The following is a 23,324-nucleotide window of genomic DNA, read 5'->3' on the forward strand; positions in this document are numbered from 1 at the left end:
TTTGAGGTTATGTGTGTGGTTGGGTGCGTTTAAGTTTATGTAAGCATGTGGGGATGTGTGGATTTTAGTTTGATGCGTAGTAAGTACCCTCTAGGAATTATGTGAATAGATTGAATTATTCAGTAAGTTTATTACTGCAATTATAAGAGTTTTGGGATCTTAGCAACAGTCTATAATAAGGTTGATGAGAATTTGAGGTCGCTCGAACCTAACGTCAACAAAAATATTCTCTTTTGATATACTCTCTTTACACTCTCTTTGCTAAAAATATAAAATAATATCATTTTCACTCAATTTAGTGCATTTTATTAACATTATTTTTCGTGACCTACAGCGTTGCCCTCTCAAATCCACCCACACACACACAAATTTGTCGGCTCTCCTGCGCTTAGCTCCATTTAATATTTCCATCATTTACTTTAAATGCAATCTTTTTTGTGGTCATCCTTCTTTCCGAGCTTGTGGCGTTGCTCGTTACAAAAGCACAGCGTTAGGAAAAATAAAATAAAAAACAAAAGCAGAAAAATGAATCTTGCAGCTCTTGATTGAGTTACTGACGGTTTGTGGCTTCTAACCACGTCATTAAATAATCAGAGTATTTTATCAAAGCAGCTAAATAATGAGTTTATGCTGCTTGTTGTCTGCTCACAAAATTAGCCAGCACATAAAAACATATATGTGAATGTGTGTGTGTGTGGTAAATATGCTTGAGAGAGAATGCAAAGCGAGTGAAAACGTGTAACGAAGACACCTTTCAGTGATTCCATTGTTGTAAGGAATTCATATTAATGACGAAAAGAGGTAATGAATTTGTTTCAGGTATTTTTTTGTGTTGTTGTTGGATAGGATATATTATTTCCAAATGATATAATTAACAAAAGTTGTAAATTTATTTTAGTAACGAAAAACATTTCACTTTTCAGAAAAAGCAAAAAAAATTTACTCTATTATGACAGCTTTCAGTTCTTAAGGCCATGTACATAGTGTGACGAAGCACAAAGCGGTGAAAAAGTATAGGTGACGTAAGATCATTATATATGTATGTAGATATACCAGATATATAACAAGCGGAGTTAAGCGGGGTACAGGTGTATTTAGGTAAGGTTATGCCGCGTACATTCGGAAACCAGTTACATTATGCTACATTATAATTCCAAATTATATTGAAAAAAATGGAGTATAGGATGGTTAATAAGTATAACATTTTTATGCAAAAAGCCCATAAGACAACTCAGCCTATATACTCGTATATAAGCCTTTAAAAATCGTCGGGTTTGATCTTGAAACGTTAACCGAACTACCAAAGATTTTACTTCGAGAATAGAAAAAATCTAAAATCTTTAAATGTGTCTTGTCCAATGACTGATAAGAAAATACAAAAGAAAAATCAGAAGAAGAATGTATATAGATCAACATAAGCTGTTAGTAATATCGGCAGTAATGGCTTCATGATTAAAAGAATTTTATTGGCCAGACGGATGGCCTAAACGACTATTTATAAAAACTTATATCACCGAAAAGATCTCGCGTTTTCAATGTTCCATAAATACACAAAGCATGTTAGGACGTTACATCGGGTTTTTCGTACAAAAAATTGCCGATTTTCAAAAACAAAAATTATATATTTTACTCAAACTTTTTTCAAACATTATTCCAAGGATATTCATATTTTACAAAGTTTTCTGAAATTTTCAAAGGAAAATATTCAAAACTCGGTCATTACGACGTCATTACTGGCAATACTTAAAAAAAAACGGTGTCTCCTTGTCGACAACAGAACTTTTTACAGAATCATCCGAAGTAAAAATAAAAGTACATCTTTTAAATAAGAAATTAATTAATAAATACGTATTGGATAAAGCAAAAACAAACAAGTGAAAATTGTATTTGTGGCATAAGTTTTACAAAAGAAAATTTCAGTCAAATATTTCTCGACTTTTTTTTTAATTGTTGTAGTTGAACAGAAAAAAAACCTTCGTTCAAGACCTCGTAAAATATATTTTGAAGATCTGTGTAAAATTTCATTAAGATTTGAGTAGTTCAAGAGAAATCTTGAAAACCGGCTTTGACAAACATTTGTAGAAAATCGCGTTTAATATTTTAAGTGAGTATATAGCTGACCTCGAGCTCGCAACTTTTCAAAGCTGTATCTCCGAAACTTTTACTCGGATCGACTTGAGAACTTAAACAATATTTAAGAGGTATTATGGAATAAAAAAAGACGGTAAAAATGTCGTTTAAGCTATGAAAGCCCTGTTGCCCCTTAATGTAGAAATATATGCCTCGAGTCTGACCGAAAGACTTTTGATATCGCATCAGAAAACCAGGAATAAATGCTTTCGAAACGCATAGAATACATAATATAAGTACACAAATCTGAGCTTAGCACGTCCTAGTACCACTTTGAGCAAATATCCAAGATAATAGAAATAATATTACTAGAACACCAATTTGAATTTAGTCATTTAAAAGCAGTATGGAAATGACTTCTTTATTTCGACTTCCTTTCATTTTAAATATTTCTTTTTTATTGCACTATCTGTGGTGGAAAAAACTAATCAACTTCATCGTAATAAATTTTAAGTGATTTTATGTTCTCCCGTACGACCATGTTCGGTCTTTGAGAGACTTAAACTCGCTGTATTTAAGTTCAATGGTTGAACAGAAAATGTACCTAGCATGTGTATCTCTCTCTCAGCGTAGATATTATTCAAAAGATCATTTTCTTTCTCTTTCTTACTTCTTCCTGGAGTTTATCAATATGCTGGCGCTAGATGGGTCGTTGTGACTTAAGCGAGTGCACAATAGATCTAAAGTGGTGGCGCAATTCTGATCTATTTATCTGACCTTATCTTCTACTTCCTCATTGATATTTCCAAGCTATTGAAATGGAAATTATGGTAGAAGCTCTCTCTGTTCACTCAATTAACGCACGATGAAAATAAACTACGTCAGATATTAACTAGCTTATCTTTACCTATCATATAACTAGTTTTCGAGTACCTCTACAAGAAAAAAGCATGCTTGAATGTAGCATCGCCTTATATCATCGAAAAAGACTAACTAATAGTTAGAATTGCTTAACTAAACCAAATTTCTGAAGTTCTCACTGAATACGCAAGAACTTTGGTCTTAGTTTGAGATAATGCTCAAATCTCTGTTGTAACTAAAGATCTTTCACTGAAATTGGAAATCTATATGCTTTTGATTATCCCTTCTTCACTGTCTCTACCATCTTGCACTCTTTTAACCACATACGAAAGAAAGGAACTTTCAAACGAATCCTTTCATCACTAACCAAACTGCAATGCGCGATTTACATGAGTGCATTATAAGTTCGATGTAAGCTCACATGTCTTATTTACTTATGCCAAAGCTTTAAGTCTTAGATTGGCTTTCAATATTAAATTATCCTGCATGAGTAATTTTTTGTCATACAACAACAGCAACAACAAGCTAATGACACAATTTCATACAAAATACCTTAAGTTCAACTTTACACTAAACCCTAGGGAAAGTCCTGCTAATACTTACTTTGAGCCGCAAATCCTCGCACACACACGCAAAACTAACGAGCAAATCCCAGCTAAGTCGCAGCTTTGAATTGTTGGCGGTGGAGTGAGTAAGCGAACGAGGATTTTATAATTAATGCAACACCGAATGACGCAGAGATGAAATATTAACCCAACGAAGCGCACGAGAGGGCGGGCGACAGAGAGAATGTGGGATGTATGTTGCGAAGGAGCAAAGCTATTCGTATGTGAGGCTGGCATGTTCTAATGAAATTAATCATAGTGCGTTGCGGTAGCAATAACTAAATACGAAAGGATGCGCACACACTACACACATGCACTAATTAACCTCTAATACGTATGAGTTTGTGATATCCTCCTCGAGATACTCAACTAACAAAGAGCATTCTAATGAGCCTTTGAACCGTCAACGAACAATTTTAGCCACAAAAGACGACTGCGGCTGAACCGCAAAAGAAAGTACACAGATTTAAGCAAATTATTTTCGCTTTAGTTGCTCCGCAAGCGGCAGCGGCAGGAGAGAAAGAAAAGGTGCTGTTTTGCTCGAAGGAATTCCAAAGCCACTTTAGCACTTAACAGGGTTCGCAACAAAAAGCTTAAACAGTAAATAAGTGGCATGCAACAATGAGCACAACAAGTGGCGGGAGTAAAGATAAGATGTGAAAGTAGAGAAGTGATAGATAGGGCGACGGGAGGTAGTCAGCGAGCCAAAGCCAAGAGTAGTAATGATGATTTAAGTGAGCCTATTATGGCCAGAGGTATGTGCTGCTAGCGGTAATTAGTTGACAGAGAAGAAAGGGGTAACAGCAGAAAGTGAAGTCAAGTATGAAGGGAGACAATAACGGTAAAAGCACAATTAAAGTAATGAAAAAAATTATAGAAAATATTTGTTATTGAAAAACTAACTTACTTGGAAGAGAATAAGCGAGTAGAAACACTTTTGATATTTATGATCGGATGGAGTAAATTTTGGAACACACACAGTGTGACAACCTAAAAAAGGTGATTTATGAAAGATACAAAATTGTATTAACTGTTAATAATTAATATGTGACTCGCAAGAGTGTGTTCTTTATGGATCCCGTAATAAGAACACACTGTTTTTAACGATAAAAAATAAATATCTTGCGACACATTGGAAGTGTGACAAATTAAAAAAACAACGGTGATTTCATGAAAATATAAAATAAAAAAAACGTTAACTTCGGCTACACCGAAGCTAATATACCCTTCACAGGTGCATTTCTTTTATAAACTATGTGTCCAGTTTGTATGGCAACTATATGCCATAGTAATCGGATCTGAACAATTTTATCGGAGATTACATTGTTGCCTTAGAAAATAATCTATACGATAAATATATCTTGTCAAATATCTTCCATACAAAAACTTTTTTCCGATCGTTCAGTCAGCTATTGTTATAGTGGTTCGATATCGTTCCGACAAATGAGCAGCTTCCTGAAGAGAAAATGACGTTTGCAAAATTTCGAAACGATATCTTAAAAACTGAGGGACTGGTTCGTATATATACAGACAGACAGAAGGACAGACGGACAGACAGACGGACATGGTTAAATGATCATTTACATATATACATACATATATACTTTATAGGGTCTCCGACGTTTTATTCTTGAGACAAAAATATCCATGTTCAGTTAAAAATCATTAATAAATTCAGACTCCTTTTGGAACATGCCTATACGAGACTTGGTCGAAAATTGAGCTCGAAGTAACGGCTAAATGTTTTACAAAAACCCTAGAAAAGGTATTTCAAACTAAACCCAAAGAACAACTTTAAAGGACAACGTCAACAAACTGATTGGACCTTATCAGTGTGGCAACAACCGACCAGATATTTACTATGTGCCAAATCTTGGAAAAGACCCGTGAAAGAAGAATCGACACACACCACCTCTTCGTCGATTTCAAAGCTGCTTTTGACAGCACGAAAAGGAGCTGCCTTTATGCCGCGATGTCTGAATTTGGTATCCCGGCAAAACTAACTAATACGGTTGTGTAAACTGACGTTGAGTAAGATCAAAAGCTGCGTCACGATCTTAAAGAATCTCTCTGAGCCGTTCGATACCGAACGGGGTTTCAGACATGGCGACTCCCTATCGTACGATTTCTTTAATCTGCTGCTGGAGAAAATGATTCGAGCTGCGGAGCTGAATCGATAAGGCACAATCTTTTATAAAGTGCAGTGTACGGCTACAGACGTACGCCGATGATATTGACGTCATAAGCCACAAACCCGCGCCGTTAGTTCTGTTTTCTCCAGACTGGATAAGGTAGCGAATCAAATGGATATGGTAGTGAACGAGGGCAAGACGAAATATCTCCTGTCATCAAACAAACAGTCGTCCACTCGCGACTTGGCACTCACGTCACTGTTGGTAGTCATAACTCCGAAGTCGTGGATAATTTCGTCTATCTTAGAACCCGTATTAACACCAACAACAATGTCAGTCTTGAAATCCAACACATTATAGCTCTTGCCAGCTGTTGAGTAGGCGATTTAGAAGTAAAGTTCTCTCTCGACAACAAAGACCAAATTCTACAAGTCACTCATCATCCCTGGTCTGCTATATGGTGCAGAGGCATTGACGATGGCAACATCTGAAGAGTCGGCGTTACGATTTTTCGAGAGAAAGGTTCTGCATTGACAGCGGCGAGTATCAAAGTTGATGGAACGATGAGCTGATTTACGACGGCACTGAAATAGTTCAGCGAATTAAAAGAGACACACTGCGGTTGTGCGTGTGGACGAAAACACTGCAGCTCTGAAAGTATTCGACATAGTACCCGCCGGAGGAAGCAGAGGGAGAGGAAGATCTCTACTCCGTTTTAAAGACCAAGTGGAGTAGCACCTGGCTACAAATGGAATTTCGGAAGTTTTTTTGTTTTAAATTTCTAATTATTTATAGAGTTGACTACAACACTTTGACACAAAAAATTACAGAACGACAAAATTTTTCTTGAGAAGCTCTTCCGAGTATGGTAGTAAAATTAGAGAATTGAAACGAAAATGTGTGACGCAACAAAATTCCGTCACGCTCGCCACACACAGAGCGTCAAAGCAGATAAGGTTTGAACATTTTTTGTTTGGAATTTTTGTTTTGCTATGCATATGATTGAAAAGAAGGCAGATAGAAGGTTGCCACCTGTCAAAAAAAGTAAAAAAAGCTAAATAAGCAAAAAATAAAAACATAACTAGAAACCGAAAATACTGCAGAAGTCTTTGAGTTAAAAATATTTGTAAAGGTTGCCACCTATTATTTATTTTTTAAATTCCATTTAAGTAAGTAAATATTTTAAATATTGCGCAATAAGCATTATAGCTAATAGGGTTTGAAAATTTATCTCTCGATGATATTTTTCGTACTCGTTGCCACCTCTTTGAAAGTGGAAAAAAAGAAAGAAAAAAATTCTGTAATATTTAGTGTAGCAATATTGGTATCAAAGAAAGGGATTTTGGGTGACCTTTGGTGACCTTTGTTGTACATATAAAAAAATATTGACCTGCGTTTCGAATTTTAGTAGAAGTTTAAACAAAACCGCTTCCATCAATCTTAAGAACTTGTTCACCTAACTTTGAGAGCGTTAAAAATAATTATGGGTGCAAATATTCGAGTAATTACTTCATCTCCCTTAATGGTATGTAAAATTTTTTCGAGTTAGCGTGAAAAATAAATGATTAAGAAAATTCCAATGAAAAAATTAACTCGTCAAATATTAGTCAATTAACTGGAACTTAAACGGATTAAAACTTTATAATTACAATTCAAATCGCATCACATTTCAGTGTAGATTTCTCTGTAGACAAGTTCGTCAATTAATAATCAGCCGTAATTTACATAAACAATAAAATTAAAAACAACAACTCAAATGCAGGTCAAGAGTTCTACATAACCGCCTAAAGCCCTCATCGCTTCCAATGCCTTTGCGCTCATCGTATTAACTGTTATTGTGCAGCGTTGATCCGCATAAGCCAAGAACAAAGCAAAAGCACGAGCGATGAAAGGCTTTTAAAGGTAAAGGGCAGGGCGGTTGGTGGTGGTGGCAGTGTGAGAAATTCAGAACTTATTGTTGCGACTGATTGTTGCTGGTGTGCCTAAGTTAGCTTGTTTGTTTGTGTGTGTGTGTGTGTGTGCAGGTGTTTGTGTGCTTTGTTGATGAGCTGAATTCTGATGAGATGCGATAAGATGTGATGAGCCATGTTGATTAAGCATAATGCCAGCTCAAAAGTAAGTAAACAGCAAAGCACATGAATGCATGTAAATATATATTTATCAGACATGTCAGATTCACATACTATATGTATATGCTGCTATTAGCTAACTCGCTTACGGTTTAAGCGCAGCAGTGGAAGCCAAGTCTACGACTTATATTATAATACATGCAGACATATGTGAGTAGTAGCAAGGCTTAGATTCACATTTGTGCTCACGTTGCAAAGTGGTGCTTCGTATATTTATGGTGCTAATGGATGCCACTCGTACTTCCGCTCAAAGGTAAAAGGTTTTCATACACCTAGTTACTTAGCCCTTTGTCTCGACGCAATTAAATAAACACATTGGCAGAGTATGTTATACATATGTTTATATACACTAATGTATATAGGTATATATATGTACAAGTTCTTATATTATGTTTGCTTGGTGCACGTCTTGGTAATTTAAATGCTCAAGTGGCTATTAAAATCATAAACGCAAAAAGAGCTCATATCCTTCACTAATAGTCATAAAATATAAAGGTATATGGTTAGAGAAATGTGTAAGAAGAGAGTCAGCGTAAACAGCTCACTGTTGCCTTCACTATTCAATGCATATAAACTAAATTCTGCGGAATAAGTTGGCTTCTGGCGGGTTTACCATCTCCAAGTACTGAAGCGGTGGTACTTCTCAAACTGATCTCACCTGCTCCCACCGGCGAGTACTCAATCGAAAACCTTCAAAGCTGGAGTATTCTCTTCCATCCGGACAACATAATCTAGCCATCGCAGCCACTGTCTCTTGATTCGCTGAACTATGTCAATGTCTTCGTGTATCTCGTACAGCTCATCGTTCCATCGATAGCAGTATCTGCAGTAGCCAATGCGAAAAGGTTCGTAAATCTTCTGCAAAAACTTTCTCTCGAACACTACTAAGTCCGACTAATCAGATGATGCATTGTACATGCCTCCGCGTCATATAACAGGACGAGAATGATGAATAACTTGTAGAATTTGAAATCTTTGTTCGTCGAGAGTGGATGACACCGAATTTGCCCCGCTTTATATGGCCGCTGTAGAAAAGCCACAAAGACCTACTCATCTCAGTCCATATCCCGTCCGTCACATTTCTTGGACGATGGTGATGCCTGCCTTCACCTTTACGAGGATATCGATCAGCTGGGTATCGGTACCTTCCCAATTTAGGTACCGAACATTCCAGGTGCATGCCCTTAAATCCTAGTCCTTATTATTTTTGCTGTGCTCGTAACTAAAAGTGGGGTCTTTTATGCGAGGCTGTTTTTTCATTTTCATTGGTAGTGGTTTCTACATGGCGTGACCCAAAACCAGCGCACCAACTCGAGACGGATAGTATACATAGAGTTCTATACACAATTATATGTATAGCGAGCAGCTTGTTTCAAGACCGAAGCCAGCTCGCAGTCGCACCTCTGGTGAACAGAATTAGACTTCAGCGAATCTATCTATCTGGCAAGTCTTTAAGTAATGTATTTCGCGAATAAATATCTAATCGTGTGTTAACGAATTTAAAGCACTCGCAAATAAATAAATAATTTTCCAAACGTTTTCTATAAATTAAATTTTTGCAAATGTGGCAACCACACTATAAGTAAAATTAATCACTAATTATTTATTTTTTATGCGATTTTCCGTTTCCTAAAATAAATATTTAGACTAACGAATTTTCCAAAAAAAATAAAATAATAAAAAGTGGCAACAATGGTGTTTAGAAAATTCAGAAAATTACTTGGTTTGAGTTTTTTCTGTATTCTTAAATCTTTTCGCATACTCGTCAATCATCTAAATAAGTAAAATAATATAAGGTGATGTTTTTGATAAAGCAATAAATGTAGTGCTGCCAGATTGTATTGTAATGAGAAAAATGCAAAAGAAATTGCATTATGTATATTACATATACAGAGTTTAAAGCACTCGCAAAAGAAATTTTTTTTTCCAAAATTTTTATACAAAATAATTTTTTTGCAAATGTGGCAGCCATTTTATATATAAAATGCATTGTTATTAAAAATTGACTTAGTTATTTATGTACTTTTTCTGTTTCCTAAAATAAATATTTCGACTAAAATTTTTTTCAAAAAAGTAGAATAATAAAAAGTGGCAACGCTAGTATTAGCAAAAATAAAAAATTATTTGGTTTGCATTTTGGGCACTCTAAAATTTATTTTCATAGCAGTTAATTATTTAAACGAATAAATTAGTAAAATGTGGCAACGCTGGTAATGAAAAAAAGGCAAAAGAAATTTGATTATGCATATTACATTATTACACACACAACCAATTTAAAGCCAATACAAATAAAATCCTTCTTTTATTTTAATAGGTTTATTTACCGTAAAGGTGGCAACCACAATATAAGTAAAATTTAGCCGAATTAAAAATTTTCACTATTATTTACTTAAACAAAGCTCTGGTATAAAATTTTTAAATGAAAAATTAATTTAAAAAATGTGGCAACGTTAGTAACTGGAAAAAAATTTTAAAATTTGGTTTGCATGTTTTTTGTCTGCTAAGGTTTATTTATTTGCATACTGGTCAGTTAACTAAACCAGTAAAATAATAAAATATGGCAACGCTAGTAATAAAAAAGGGCGAAAAATGTATTTTCCATATTACATTGGTATACTGTATATACGTAACTATAATTTAAAGCACATAAAAATAAATGCAACATTTTTTTTTTTAATTTTAGTATGTTTATTTACTGTAAAGGTGGCAACCACAATATCAGTAAAATTTATCCACATTAAAACCAAATTTATATGTTTAAGGTTTACTCCATTTGCTAAATTAAAGCTCTGGTATAAAATTTTTAACCAAAAAACTATTCAAAAAATGTGGCAACGTTAGTAATTGGAAAAATTTAAAATAATTGGTTTCAGTGTTTTTTGTCTACTAAGGTTCATACACATATGTATATAAAGGTGGATTATCTAATGAAGCAAAATAATAAAATATGGCAACCCTGGTAATGAAAGAAAGCACATAAAAATTGAACATATGTATTTATGGCTGTCATGTATAATTTTTGAATTCTTCAAATATATAATCACATTCAATTTAAGTGGAATTTACGTAATCATGCACAAAAAAATTTTTTTAGCGTTGCCAAATTTTATTTACATTCTTGACATTCGTTGAAAACTTTTCAATTCGGAATCTAAATTCCAACTTCAATCTTTAATTCAGGCAAACTTTTTAGTGCCACCAAAGCACCTGTCTTCACACAGATACATACATTAATGTGCCATCGCAAAGCGTGCGGTACTTACCGCCACTCACATTACGTAACTTAAACAGCACTTGAAGTGCTCCACATGCTGGCGCTCAAGAAGCCAATCAAAAAGCCACTTAGAAACTAAACTGTAAAAGCAATCGAATTGCTGCCACACACAAAGAAGCGCCGCGATTAAAGCACGCAGCGACTATGTGGCACTAAAAACGCTTAATGAGAACTTAATATTATTGCTGCCAGTGAAGTTGCTGGTGTGCGTTTGTGTGTGGCGCTTGTGCACTCATATACAAATAAAGCGATTTATTGCACGTCAATAAGGTTACTCATACGCCACGACGCACATGAGCCGCCTTCACAGGCAAGCGAGTCAAAAACACATATAAATGAGTGCATGAGCATATGTGTGCGTGTTTGTGGGAATTTATTTGTATATTACGCGTTATGAGGCATACAATGTTGCTGTTGTTGTTGTAATTGGCTTCATCAATCGTCGACAATTTGCGGTTGCACACGCTTTATTGACACGCCACGCCAAGGCGACGACTTCAATGTGAAGGAAGCGGAAGAGAGCGCCGGAGAATGTACTTTATTATTATTATTGTTGTTGCTGCTATTTTTTTTTGTTCTTTTGTTTTTGCTTTCATTGTGACTAAGTGACAGGCGTCACATTATAATAATGCTGCTGATGATCATAATAATATGGAGATTAAGTAATCAGCATGTGTTGGCAGCGTTGCCAGATGAAGCAACAGTCGGTGGCGTTGACAGCGCACTTCCGAGAGAAAGATATGTGTGTGCAGAGAGGTTGCCTGGCGGCATTTAAGATGCCTTGGGGCATAATTGTAGAGCAGAGCTGACAGCATGACTTACTTGCCACATACATAACGGTTAATATATGTATATATATAAACTTCACCCTCTCCAGCTGAAGTGCGTGAAATTTGTTTGTCATGCTGTGTGTGGCTGAAGCTGTGCGTAATTAAGGTTTATGAATATTTTAGCCAACTTGCCGTCTGTCTGCGGTAGTTTAGTCTCCTCGCCAGACTCCGAACAACAATGCATGCCAACAGTTGACTAAGAGCCTGTACTTTGGTGCGGCTATAATTGTATGTGTGCACTACTCTCTATACACAATAAAAGCCCAGAAAGCTCAGCGCTAATAATGCGTATGTCGACAAGGGATTACTTTGGGTCCTACATTGTGTGCCCCAATAAAATCTTACTCTCAGGTGAGTGCCATGCGTAGCTGTCTTACATATGTACTTATGCTGAGGAATCTTTGCTTTTGTTATTACAACCAAGTATTTTAGCTATAAAGCAAACAATAATGTAAGACTAAATGAACATATGTTGTGTATGGCCTGTAGGAAATTGAAGTCAATAAGATTGGAAGGTATAAAAAGTATGAAAATTATGGGAAATATTGACATATACATATGATAAACTGAAAAGCATAATAAAATTAAAGAATTTCAAAAAATTACAAACAAAAATTTAAAAAAAAATTTCGAAAAAATTTTCAAAAAAAAATTTCAAAACAATTTCCAAAAAATGTTTTCAAAAAATTAAAAAAAAAATGTAAAAAAAAAAAAATAATTTTCAAGAAAAAATTTAGGATGAATGTACCTAATAATTTTATAAACCAGTCGAACTCTTCTAATTGTTCAAATATTTTATAAATTTGGGGTACTCACAACGTGTCATAAAGCATCGTAAAATCATAAAATCATAAATTTTTATACTAGTTTAAAAAATTTGTTGCTGGATTGCATACTAAAATAAGTTTACACATTTACAATTCTCAATGCTATGTTTTCGAATCGTTATAACTTATAACTTTATGAGACCATGTGAAACCCCTAATTATTAACTGAAAAAGGAAAAAATTACACTTTTTGTACTTCATGAGGAACTTGGTGTTATTTTTATAACGCTGAAAGTTCTTAAGATGAAACCCGCCGAAGAGGAATTTTAGCTCATACTGAGTATGCCACTATCACTTAACCTCTTTGGTACCGTTTCTTGTCACCACTTTCTATAAAAATTGTTTATTCTATTAGTGTTTAATAAAGATTCCATATTACTGCACTTATGAGGTAAATAGAATAAACAATCGTTTGACAAGGACAAATGACAGATTTGAATACTTCAAATTCCTGAGTAATTGTGAGAGGTTTTGTGAATAATGCAGATCTTTCGCGTATTCCTTGCCATTCCTCAGTGTAGACTAGTAATTCCTTACTAAATTTTCCAAGTTTTGATCTTCACTAAACAAAATTTTCAAATACCGGCATTTTATTTGCGAATATCACATGTAGATGTCGCTCATGTGAAATGAGTATTTTAACCAAAATTAGGCGCTCTCTTAATACAAACGTTTAAAATATCTTATAATTTATATGCTGTTTTATATGTATGTATGTATATATACAAATATATACTTATATTTTCTATATATGGAATACTTATGCGATTCGAAATATTCGAAAATTCTGAAATATGTTGCCTACATTTAGGCGGTTTAAGAAAGTACGTAGTTTTGGCTACATATTGGTTTATTTTACTCATAACTTGTTATGAAATGACGAAAGTTTGACCATACATTTAAAATTATTAAGATGAAGAAGGCTATAATCGCATAAGCGTTGTCTACGTCAATAGAGAAGAAGATTAAAAGTTTCATTTAATTCTTGGGAAAGTTGATCTACCTACTTCAGGCTTCTCTTTCTAATACTCAAGTAATGAAGCTTTCGAAATCATATATCTATCTATATAAAGAGTCTAGCGAAAGAACGGCGTGATGTTAACATTAAACGAAACACCCGAATTGGATTAAAATGGGTCCTGTTTGTTCTGCAGATTATTTTATGGCATTTATAATTTGAACAAAATCTATAAAGCAAATACATAACGCATCTCCAGTGTTGCTGGTTGATTATCGTAAGCCTTTGATCTAACATATTCCGAGAAAACTATTTTATAGGCATTAGATCGCATGATCTTGGTGACCTTTTGATTGGGCCATTTCTCGAAATTTAGAAGAGAAATTTCAGAAAGCTTATATTTCTCGTCTAAATTCGCCGCATCAAGCGAAAACTGTAGTGTCGTGGTCGAGTCGGTGACTTAGTCGGAATTAACTATCAGGAAGCGTGTGCTAAGTGTTTGGTGGGATTGGCAGGGAATTAATTACTATGAGCTGCTTCTAAGGTATGAAGTAAAATATAGCACAGAAGAGGCATCGATTGTGACTCGCCAGAAGCCTCGAACTGGACCAGTACCAAGTGATTATTCTCTTTACCTGTCTGCTTCCTGTCATTTACTAAAATTCTCTACTGCTTCGATTGAATTTTTTCAACGTAGATTACTTAACCTCAGAACCTACTCCCGACAGTTCCTTCTCAGCTCAAACAAATCGAGAGATTTGTGGGTGAGACGAAGCTGTTGAAAAAGAAGTGCAGTGCTCTTCTTCTCGGACGGATCGAAAAAAATCTAAACGATTATTAAAAAATATTATTAAAACTTAAACTCAGTTCCTGCAGCATCACTACAAACCGCAGCCAAGCCCAGATGCAGCGCTGAGACAGTCACAGCCTCAATCCCTCAGTGCAGCCTTGCTGCTTGCATTTCGTAGATACGCATCGAAGTGAGTCAACAACTCGATAGTAGTTATTTCTATGCTTCACTAAGTGCATATGTAGTTGTATGCCTTCACTCAAAGTGCATGCGTGTGTGTGTGAGTGTGCGTGGGTGTGCTTGCAACGTATTTGCATGGAAAATCCCAATTCGTATGCAAATGTTTTGCTTAAGTCAAGCTAAAGCCCAAGCGTAAACCAAATACTACATTGAATTGACAAAGCTCTACAGCAGACTAGTCCAGCCTTCTGCCTCCAGCCACGTACCCTGCCGCCTAGCACTTATCCTGCACAATTGTTTATTTGCAGGTGCTTGATGCCTGCTACATGTGGCATGTGCACACATATTGATCTGCGTGCATGAAATTCTTTCGATATTTGTTTTTGCTTTTGCTTAACCTTAGCCATCGATTTATGTTCGAAATTCTCGACATCTGGAAAATTCAAATCCTTTTTGTTTCAGGCAATTTTAATTTAAATATTTCTCGGTAGTAATGAGTTTGAGAATTTACCGTAAGCTACTTTTTTGCTCGATTAACTGCCAATGTTGCAATTAGAAATTCCATTAATTTCGTAAATTATGAGGCACACAGTCAACTGAACTCGTTTTGAGTTTTTTGCTCGCCATTTATTCGTATTGTCGTATTGAGATAAATGGAGAGTTATTAAGGTTGTTTAAAGTAGAAGTCAGGTTGATAACAATTTTTACGGCTGGCATACAGAAATTTGTATATCATTTTGTGTGATTACCAAGAATCACAAATTATTTATTTATTCCCAAATTTAGTTATTTTATAAATTTTATTGAATTTATTACTTTTAGTTTTTAGTTTTCAAAAGACTTAAAGTTTCGAAAATTTTCTAAAGATTTAAATCTTTTCACCGATAAAAAAAAAAACTAACAGGTGGTAACTCTGATCGAAAATATTTTCTGAGAAAAAAAAATTGTTAAATTTTTACGGACATAAAAACAAAAGAGCTGGTAACCTTTCGTCAAAATATTTTCAACAGAAAAAAAACTTTTGTAAAGAGCTTTCTTAAACCTTTTAGTTTTCCAAAAAAAAAAATTTAAAATTTTTCTGACATAAAAAGTTTTACAGGTGGTAACTCTGCGCCAATATATTTGCACTTCAGAAAAGGTATTTCTTAGATCTTTCAGTTTTCAATTTCTTTTTAAATTTTATTGACATAAAATATTAAACAGGTGGTAACCTTTCGCCAAAGTATTTTCGCTTGAAAAAAAACTTGTTTGGAAATATATTTTTCAAATTTTAGTTATCGAACAAATTTTGTAAATTTTACTGACATAAAAAGTTAGAAAGGTGGCAACCCTGCGTCAATATATTTCCACCTAAGGAAAGGAATTTTTTATTTTTTTTATTTCGAATTATTTTTTAAATTTTACTGACATAAAAAGCCAAACAGATGGCAACCTTTCGAAAAAATATTTTCACCTGAAAAAACTTTTGGAAAGATATTTTTTAGTTATCGAAAAAATGTTGTAAACTTTACTGGCATGAAAAGTTATAAAGGTGGCAACCCTTCGTCAATATATTTCCACCTAAGGAATGGAATTTTTTAAATTTTTCTTATTTCGAATTATTTTTTAAATTTTACTGACATAAAAAGCCAAACAGATGGCAACCTTTCGAAAAAATATTTTCACCTGAAAAAACTTTTGGAAAGATATTTTTTAGTTATCGAAAAAATTTTGTAAATTTTACTGGCATGAAAAGTTAAAAAGGTGGCAACCCTGCGTCAATATATTTCCACCTAAGGAAAAGAAATTTTTTTTTACATTTTTTTGATTTCGAATTATTTTTTTAAATTTTACTGACATAAAAAGCCAAACAGATGGCAACGTTTCTACAAAATATTTCCACCTAAAAAAACTTTTGGAAAGAAATTTCTGAGGTCTTTTAATTTTTCGAAAATTTTGCAAAATTTTAAACACATAAAAATTAAATAGGTGGTGGTTCGACATAATATCTTTAACTGAAACAAATGCTAAAAAGGGATTTCCTAACATTTACAGTTAACTGAAAAGAGACTTGCTGAAAAATATATTTTATATTTTTTAGTTTCCGAAACATTTTAATTAAAAATTACGAAAGCTTCTATTCCATAAATTTTATTTAGCTAATGTTTTCAAATAGGTGGAAACACGCCGTTACTTTTTTAGATTTCTTGTATTGTTTAAGTTAACTTCAGCTTAAGTTTAAGTCCAGCATCAAAATTTTACAGTTTCTATGACATAAAATTTTTTTCTATTTAAAAATATTTAAACAGGTGGCAACATTTTTTACAGTTAATTTACCGTTTTATTTAAGAAATAAAAACCTATTTTCATATAATTGTTGCAGTGAATGAATACATCGATTTTTTACATTTAATAAGCTTAAGTTAACTTAAAGAATTAATACAAATTTCTTGAATTCAGCATCGGGTTGAAAATATGACTTTATTTAAGGATTAAACAATAATTTGAAAGCACAAGTTTCATTTTGCTACAAGTTACAGTAGAAATATATTCCTCGCAATTTATTGGTGGTCTAAATAACTACTTCAGCTTAACTCGACTTAAGCCATTTTAGCATTTTTAGCCGCATAACCAAATATACATGAAAGTATTTCTTAATTATTCACTGTGAGCCACTTATTTAAAACATTTCAATATTTTGTATGTGTCTTCCCCGCCTTTTCGAAAATAGCTGCTGCCGAAATGCAACCCTGCTACCACAAGTAAATATAAAAGTATTTTAGATATCCTCATAACCATCAAGGAGAAAATACGACGAATTTTATACACACATACTCGCACACATGTTTTGGCAGCTCACAATCTATGCTAATTTTCGTGGTCGATTTGTTTTCCTTTTGTTCTATTTTGAAAGTTAAACTCTTTATTTTAGCTATTTTTTGCTTTTTGCTCAGAGTTTCCTAACAAAAATCGACCGCAGCTCCGTTGTCTGTGTTTCAATTTTGTAATGTAAATATTATGACAGGATATGCAGACGAGTGAACATCATTAGGTTACTTTATACTTTTCGAGAGAGATTGTGGTTGCCGATATACCACAAATACACATACAATGGTACGTATAATACACGCGTATGGCTATGTGTGTGTGCGGCTGCGTGACAGCTGTATATTTTTCGGAAACTATCCGACACTGTTTTTTCATTTGTTCATTCCATGCGTTTGATGAGCGCTATATTTGTATGGGAGCAAGTGCCTGAGAAGACATGAGGGTGGGTCGAAAGTAAACTAAGTTTAGGGAAATAAAAAATTTACAGTTTGCCTTAGTGGAAATGGTGAGTGGACATTAAAAGGTGAAGTAAATTTAATATCAGCCATTTTTCTCCCAAAGCAGCTTCTCACTTGAACGATCAAGATCAAGTCCTTGTAGGGAAAACTTTTCCACTCTTTGAGATATCATTACGAAATTTGGCACATATTTTTACCTGAGCTCCAAAGAAATTGTTCAAATTAGTTTACCATAGCATATAGTTGGCATACAAGCTAACCGATCCAACTTTAAACTTCCCTTGTAAAACTTTCATATTTGGCAAGGTATCGTCACGAAATTTGGCATAGATAGTTTTCTAAAGAAGAAGAAGAAGAATTTTCTTAGGCATCACTATAATCTATGAATTATTCAGATCGAACCACTACAGCGTATAGCTGCATAATAAACTGTTCAACCAAAATCAAGAAAAATATATTTTTATACCCTTTTCTACTATAAAAATATACCAATGAAGGGTATTATAGCTTCGGTGTAGCCGTAGTTGACATTTGTTCTTGCCAAATAACTCTTATTGCCCCAACCTAATGTACAGAAAAGTCTGTATGTACCCACATAGCAATATGGTATATGAACATGTTCTCCTATTCACCACAAATTGGACGTACCAATTTCTAAATTGCAATTACCACATGTGAACAAAAATGAAAAAAATGCCAGAAGAAGTAACGGCAAATTCAAAAATTAAATTTCATGACATGAAAATTTCGCATACACAAAATTTCAATATTTTTATTGACGAATATATGTATAACAGTCATTATTTTTTGTTCTCAAAATCGATATTTTTAGAAACGCTATTGCTGTGGTGGTGCAGAGTATCGAAGAAGACAAGTATGAGTCCAACCGCCATCGCACTCAGTAATTGGAGTTATGTCCATCCACTTTATGGAAGTTTTTGAGAAAGGATTTTGGTTAGCGCGCTTAAAAAACCCAACTCGTGCAAGAATTGAAGCCGAACGACCATCAAGCGCGTTATAGGTTCAGAGAATAGCCCCAAAACGCGCTGACCAGTGATTCCGATTTTCTTAAGACAAATTTTTCTTAGCTTGCAGCTCATTTTAGGTTGAATGCGACCGTTAGTAAACAAAATTGTCGCATATGGAGTGATGACACAAACCACATGGCATAGTGGAGATGCTGTTACATTCTCAGAAAGTCACTGTTTGGTGCGCTCCATGGGTAGAGGGAATCATTAGTCCATATTTCTTCAAAAAATTTGTACCCGACCCTACTTTTACAGGCATTGGTTAATGACTTTTTCATGCCTGAAGAGGAGGACGTTTGTGTGGACGATATTTGTTCCAACAAGCGCCGTCTTTTTAGGCCATACAGCCTACGAACATATGAATTTATAGAAGGAAACTTTTGGTGAACACAGTATCTCACTTCCAAACATATGCGATTTAATACCGCTGAACTAAGTTGTGGCGTTATGTGTAGACGCTTGTGACGATTGACACTTTGGAAAAGAATATTCCAAAAAATAATTGCTGCTAAAAGTGGTCGATTATTGGGAACTTATATGAACTATCAGCTGTCCGAAATAGTGTTATTGGCATATTGGCAAGCCATTATCTTTATAATAAAATCTTAACCTTAAATTATGTGTTTTTTATATGGTCTTGAAAACTACATGTCTAAAAAACACCCTTTATAAGAAAAATTACAATCCCTATTGAAAATATGTAGAGGTGCTTTAAATATTTACGACATATTATACTTTTCTGGCGATACCAATTATACACTCGAATTATTTTATGAATTTTTTTTTTTGAGATTTTCAAACAGATAGCAACATTTCACCAATTTATTAAAGCCAGAAACATTCTCATAATATAATTCGTGTGATATCCACATTGTAGCAATTTTTTTAGTTTATTATTTTCGCTGAATATAAAAAATTGAAACAAGTGGCAACTTTTCTCAAAAATATTTCGGCGTTCGGAGATCTTTTTGGTTTGATAGCCATGTTAATGTAATAATTAGCTTATCTAAAATTAAAAAAAATTTTGGCAGGTGGCAACACTTCTCAAAAATAATTTAGCGTATTTAAATATCTTTAGATTAATTTTTATACTCATGCAATTAGTTTTTATATTTATTATCAGTTAATTTGCTCAGCTTATTTAAAATACATACATTTTTCTCAGGTGGCAACTCTTCTAAAAAACATATTTCTGCGTTCGGAAACTTATTTGGTTTGATAGCCATATTATTGTAATAATATGCTTAGCTTATTTAAAATCGAATAAATTATTGTCAGGTGGCAACACTTCTCAAAAATAGTTTAGTTCAAGGAAATCCAAATAATTAAGTTTGTATATTAATTAACAATTAATTTGCTAAACTTATTAAAATTTATAATATTTTTTGTCAGGTGGCAATACTTCCCAAAAAATTTTTAGCATTCAAAAACTTCTTAACTTCTTTAGTTTGCTACCTTTATATTATTTTAATAATTAGTTTAGCTAATTTAAAATTTAAAAAATTTCTTGTCAGATGGCAACACTTCTCAAAACTACTTCAGCGTATGGAAATCTCTTTTATTAAATTTTTACATTAATTATTAGGTTATTTGATTAGCTTATTAAAGTTTTTTACATATTTTGACAGGTGGCAACACTTCTCAAAAAATATTTCGGCGTTGATAAACTTCTTAAATTTTATATCCACATCATAATAGATTCGCTTCATTTTTTTAAAATGGATTAAATATTTTGTCAGGTGGCAACACCTTTTCAACATATTTTCATTTGACGTGTAAGGAAGGCACTTTGGTTACATTGTAGCGGTGGTCTAAATGAAAAATTTGATTACTGAAACTTTCAAGCAGTTGGTAATTCTCTAACTTTCATCTTTCATAACAAAATCTTTACGTATATATACATACATACATACATATGTAACTATGGTAGTAATTTCAAAACCCCTTTAAGTAAAGCTGCTTGTTGATAAAAGTGACGGTGCGTGGCTTTGCTAAATAATTCCGAGAAGCCTAATTGTAGGCAACATTTTATTAGCTTCTTAGGATTTGTATATCGTTAGGCGTTAAATTAATAGGGCTTAACAATTAGATAACTATGAACTGAACAAATTTAGTGCTATCAGCCGCTAACAACCGCTGGAAATCTAACATATACGAGTAGTAATATACTCGAGAGTACATCATAGTCGACGGCTACAATTCAATTTGAAAAATCACAACAGTTTTTACAAAATTTTTAAAATGCAAACTTTGGCCACATATAACTTTATACCCACCACAGCTTTGGTCTAACCGCCCGCGTAACCCTTTCTCATTTGTTCCTACTAAACCAACACTTCAGTGTTGCCACAGGGCGGCGAATTGCAAGTGAGAACTCAAAATACTTGTGCGCATTCTTTTTAGCCAACTATTTAAGCGTTTTTGTTTTTTGTGCAGGCTGAAAAAGTTCAAAATTAACTGGAGCTGGCAAGCGTCCATGGCCGGTAGAGTACTGACTGTTGGCAGTCAGTAGACGCCATCATGTAACTGCTGCTAATAGACTCTTGTCGTAATTTGTTGGCATGTCAGTGCAGCCAACTTGTCTGTCTCCCAATTTGTGCGTCGGCTCTTCATCTGAAGTAGCAATAAAAAACTTGCCCCGGAAGTGCAAAAGTATTTGCAAAATATTCGCAATGCCAATGCAGGGCGTCAGAAAATATGGCCGTATGAGTGTGTATAAATTTAGACGACTGAACTTTTGAACTTGATGGTGCTCGAAATAGCATATCTACGGTGTGATGTTGAAATGCTGAGAAATATGTATGTTCGGTTCGTTGCTGTTTTTTTTTTACAATATTTTGGTGCTGAATTATAGAAGGAAGTACACTGTATTGATATTTGTTGGTCCGAATTATTGTACTACTAGGTCCACATTCTGAGGAAGAATAATAAAAAGCATAAAACAGAGTATGAATAGTCTAAAGCTTAACATATGATTTCGAATAAGAGGTAGTTGGAATGGTATTATATTTCGTAACTCACCTTCCGACTTTTCCTTTCACCCATCAGTTTAAGCCAAGAATTGTTCTATCGATAATTTCCTCTAATCTAACTTGGTCCTACCGATTAGAATTTTTTGTAGATAAATCCCATGAGGCCGTAAGACGAATTTGGTATTTTATTGACTTTTGCATTCTAAAACGTATACCCATTTTGATCCATTGTTTCAAAATAGTATTATTTATAATTAGCAGGTATTTTACATAATTTTATGGAGAGGCGTCTTCGGCGTTAGAATTGCCACATGTTTAAAAAAATTTAAGAAAAAATAAAAAAAAAAACGAAACGATCTTAATGCACTCAAACCCTAAGCGTTTAAGAAAATTTTGAGTAAATTTTTTTCCTGAGCAGAGTTGCCACCTGTTTCAAAATGTTTCTGTACATGTTTCGCTGCTAATTTTTTCTAATTTTTTGTTAATTAAATTAAATATTATAAATAGCACAATTTTGTTATCAAATAATAAGATGTTATAAAGTAGGGTTGCCACATGTTTAAAAAATTTTAGAAAAAAAAGTAAAAACTGGCACGTTGCAGTTGCACTAAAAACCGAAAAGTTTAAGAAAATTTAAAGTAAACTTTTTTTCTGTGCGGTGTTGCCATCTGTTTGAAAATTTTTATTTACATATATGTTTCGTTGCTAATTTTTTCTAATTGGTTGTTAATTAAATTAAATATTATAAATAACTCAATTTCGTTATCAAATAAGATATTTTAAAGTAGGGTTGCCACTTGTTTGAAAATTTTATGAAAAAAAAACTGAAACGATGCAGATGCATTAAAAAACTAAGCGTTTAAGAAAATTTAAAGTAAACTTTTTCTGAATAGAGTTGCCACCCATTTGAAAATTTTAATTAATATGTCTCATTGCTAATTTTGTCCAACTTGTTGTTTATTAAATTAAACTAACACAAATGCGTTATCAAATAATAAGATATTTTAAAGTAGGGTTGCCACATTGTTGGACATTTTCTTTTTAATATAAGAAAAATGAATTGGATATTTTCAATTTTTAGTTAATAGTAACTAATAAAATATATATAGAAGCAGTGTTGCCACCTGTTTGCAATTGTTTAGTTATATTATTCTAACACCAGTAATTGCATAAGGCTTTCCTGGGTATCTGGTTCAGCGTTATTATTCCCACTATCTCCAACAAATACTCAACTAAAATATGTATTTATCCAATAATTTCTAATGACTTGCAACAATAAATTTCTATTACTCGATAACTTCAAAGTTCAACTCTTCTAAAGTCAACCTCAACTCAACTCAACTAACATTCTTCATCGATGGCAACATTTCATTTTCGGTTTTGCCAACATTTCGCATGAAAA

The sequence above is a fragment of the Bactrocera neohumeralis genome, chromosome 5 (assembly GCF_024586455.1).
Source record: "Bactrocera neohumeralis isolate Rockhampton chromosome 5, APGP_CSIRO_Bneo_wtdbg2-racon-allhic-juicebox.fasta_v2, whole genome shotgun sequence".
NCBI lineage: Eukaryota > Metazoa > Arthropoda > Insecta > Diptera > Tephritidae > Bactrocera > Bactrocera neohumeralis.